Here is a 4260-nt window from a genome sequence, read left to right on the forward strand (position 1 = left end):
AATTGAACAAATATTTATTTTGTTAGTATCTACTATGAGCCAACCATTGTTCTGGATGCTAGGAATACAACAGTTAAAGCAAAAGAAAGTCTTGGCTGTTGTGGTACAAAGTAGTTATATGATTCTCTTTGATAATAAGAAAAAATAGCAATTCTTCAAGGGAAGTAAAGCCTTCTCAGGCGTGTAGTACTGAAAATGATTTCACTTGGAGCTTTGAAACAGGCAACACTGCTATGCTATGAAGACTCTTGTCTCAATGACACACCTGTGAAAGTCCAATATTAAGTTTCTTCTTGCATCCTTCAATAAAAGCTAAAGATAAGACATCAAAGCTTGTCTCAGTAAAAGCAACCCTGCAGGAAGTCAAGCCAGCCCAGCGCAAATGTAGAATTTTCAGCTGACCTAACTTAATCCAAAGCTAGAACACGGATTCCTAGATAGAATCTATTTCTCAAAATCTATACCAGAACAATCTTGGGAGCTTCTGAACATCATAAAGTCTCGGACGTCATACAATCCCAGTGAATCAGAATTTTTGAAGATGGGCCTGGCAATCAGAATTTTGAAAGAGCTCCTTGAAATTTTGTTTTACACACCAAATTTTAAGGACCATTAACTTTGAGCAGGATTTTTTAAAAACTGTTTTCATTCTTCAGGGGTTGTGAAATCAATTTAGGAGGACAACATTTTTTTTTTCTCAAGATTGGCATCTGTTGCCAATCTTTTTCTTCTTCTTCTTCTTCTTCTTCCTCCTTTTCTTCTTCTTTTTCTTTTCCCCAAAGCCCCCCAGTACATAGTTGTATATTTTAGTTGTAGGTCCTTCTAGTTCCGCTATGTGGGATGCCACTCAGCATGGCCTAACGAGCGGTACCATGTCCACGCCCAGGATCTGAATGGGCAAAGCCCTGGGTGGCCAAAGTGGAGAGCGTGAATTAACCACTCAGACCCACGGCCAGCCCCAAGGACAACATTTTTTTTTCTTGCTTTTTTTTATTGAATTCATGATAGTTAACATCAATGTGAGATTTCAGTTGTACATTATTTCTTGATTGTCACCACATAAGTGCTCCCACTCTCCCCCTGTGCTGCCCCATCCCCTTTCCCCTGGTAACCACTGAACTGTTTTCTTTGTACAAGTACTTGTTTATGTTCTACATATGAGTGAAATCATCTGGTGTTTGTCTTTCTCAGACTGGCTTATTTCGCTTAGCATAATTCCCTCTAGGTCCTTCCACGTTATTGCAAATGGGATGAATTTGTCTTTTTTCTGGCTGAGTAGTATTCCATTGTATATATATACACACATGCACACACACATATATATATATATATACACCACATCTTTATCCAATCATTGGTTGATGGGCACTTGAGTTGCTTCCATGTCTTGGCTGTTTTGAATAGTGCTGCAATGAACATAGGGGTGCATATGTTACTTTGGGTTGTTGATTTCAAATTGTTTGGGTAAATACCCAGTAGTAGGATAGCTGGATCATATAGTAGTTCTATTTTTAGTTTTTTGAGGAATCTCTATACTGTTTTCCACAGTTATTGCATAAGTTTGCATTCCCACCAGCAGTGTATGAGGGTTCCCTTCTCTCCACACCCTCTCCAACATTTGTTATTTTTAGCCAAGGACAATATTTTTTAATGAAGTAGACTAAAATAAAATTGAAAGAGTAGAATAGTAAATATTAAAGTATATTGCATTTTATTTAAATATTTATTTAAATGTTACAGATAGTAAGTCTATTTTTGTGAAATTTTTGTTTTGATGTATATGTACAGTGTAATAGGTTATACCAATATCTTCTCTGGGCTTTAATCAAAAACCTCTGAAAACACTGATCAAGAGGAACACATTAACTTCAGATCCTTCAAAATTTCCCTGAAAATATCAGTCTTTTCTGGTCTGAGAATTAAAAGCAAACAGCTGCATGTAGTAGTCTCAGGCAAGAATTTAAAGGGCATGTTTTGTCCTTTTCAAATCTAAGTAGGGGACAGTAGGGTTAAAATCTTTTGGTCAGAATGGATGTATTTAAATAAGAAATTGGAAGATGATGGAGAGAAAGATAATGCTATTTTTTAATGATGGTAATAGAAGTGGAAGAAATCAGATATAATGACCTCATAACAAAGTAATTCAATGAGTCAAATTTTATTGTGTATCATCAGAGGTAAATGTTTATTTTTAGTATCTATGCCATGGGGACCTCATGGAGATATCGTATATATATATACACATATACATGTATGTATATGACACACTTTTGTTCTAAATGTACACTAATGCAGGAAAGCATTAAATAACATCTGTCTACCATGGTGTCCATTCATATTTTTAAAAATATATATGGTTAGAGGGGCTGAGATGTCCCTGTGGATTAAACACTCTGGTAAACCATGTACGAAGTCATTACTGTCAACAGAAGTCTTCTGGCTACATCCTGCTGAGGTGTTTGGAACAAAATAGCAATAAATTTCCCCAGGTCATTTTTGTGTCCTTGATTTATTATTTTATATAAAACAATAACTCAACCTAATTTTATTTGTAATGCTAAAAGATAATACTTAGAACATTTCAGTGCATTGACTCTTTGTGATTAATAAACCTAAATTTAATTTTCCATCCAATCCTATATAGTCAACTCTTTGTGAATTGATTCTCCTCTCCTCCCAAAATTATGATGCATGTCCCATTATAGCAGGTACTATTTCAGACAGAGTAGATGCTTCCCTCAGTTTCAGTATTTGTAATATGAATGCACATGCATTTCACAGAAAACATTTTTCAAAGACTCACAGAGCAGAAAGCAGTGTTAGTACCTCAGTATTTCAGTAGGCAAATATTGTCAGTTCAGTAGTAAAACAACAAAGACCATACGTCCCATTTGGACAAATCTTCATGGAAAGCAACTTAGTTAAGTATTAAACAAACTTTATTGTTGGGAAAATGCTCTTTAGAGCAAGTATTTTTAACAAATAATTCATAGAGAAGTTTCAGCATGTTTGTGAACTCTGAAATGTCATGAAGAATTTTGTGTTTATGGATGTGTAGATTTCTCTAGGGGGTGGATTCATAGCTTTCAGCAGCTCCTTGAAGGCATCTATGGCTTACAAAAACACCACAAAACAAATTTTCACTGCTTTAAAGCCAGTCCTTATTCTTTCCTTCCATAATTTAAACTCTGGATCTTTTCCATCTGTCTTCAGATAAGATCAAACACAGTCTTTTCCTTGTATTTGTACAATTTATTCTCAAAGGCTTTCATTAGGTAACACCCTGACATTCTCTTCTCCAAAAGAGAAACAAACAAAGCTTCATTGGCAAGAATAATAGTTGAGAGGAATGGTCTTAAAGGAAGTGAAAAGGCCAAAGTCGAAGCCTCTTTAGAGATGTTTTTGTCCACTTGGGAGCAGTAGAATAAAGGGAGCAGTAGAATAAAGGGAGCAGTAGAATAAAGTAAAAAACTTGCTGATAGATAATGTGTAACTCCCATAGTACTAAATGGAATCACAATGGAATGTCGAGCCAGGTAAGTCATTAGGAAAGCACCTTTGTTAAGTCAACATTTCCTTCAAATAGTAGAGTTAATATTAACATACTTTCCTAGAAAATGATCGTCTCCTTACCATAAATCACACAACAAATGCACAACAGAGGCCATTTTTGAAATATCTTTTTAAATCTGCCAACAAGGAAGTGTGAAAACATAATGTGTGGACAAAGATAAGAAGCAAATTTTGTAAAATGGTGGTATTCTGTGCCTTTTCCCCAAGTAAAGATATTCTTCCTCCATTAGATTAAGCTGAGTTCAGAACATGATGAACTTAGGTGGATTTTTATTAAAGAAATCCCAACCTGCAAGAGCAGGTTAGTTTTCAGAATTAATACAAAACCAAAGCATCCTTTGTTCAATGGAAGTTTTATCAGACGATTTCAAGGACATGTCAGAATTATTTTCATTAACTCTAAGTTTTCACTTCAATATACATGGCGACAGTTAGGAGTGATCCTTTGGTTTGCTTATTCTTAAATCACAGAAATTAATCAATTATTACTACATTATATCCCAAAAGCCTTCACAGAACAAATCACCATTTAATGCTCACTATATGTCAGACACTGTCCTAAGCAGGAAATGGTACCCAAAGGCATGTAATGGTGAAAAAGAACAGGATGATTGCTTAACCTAATCATGGATAGGATGGATGGTGAATGAGTAAATCGTTTTGTCTTGGACACGCATGGTGAGTGAT

Source organism: Equus asinus, chromosome 3, assembly GCF_041296235.1.
Source record: "Equus asinus isolate D_3611 breed Donkey chromosome 3, EquAss-T2T_v2, whole genome shotgun sequence".
NCBI classification, from domain to species: domain Eukaryota; kingdom Metazoa; phylum Chordata; class Mammalia; order Perissodactyla; family Equidae; genus Equus; species Equus asinus.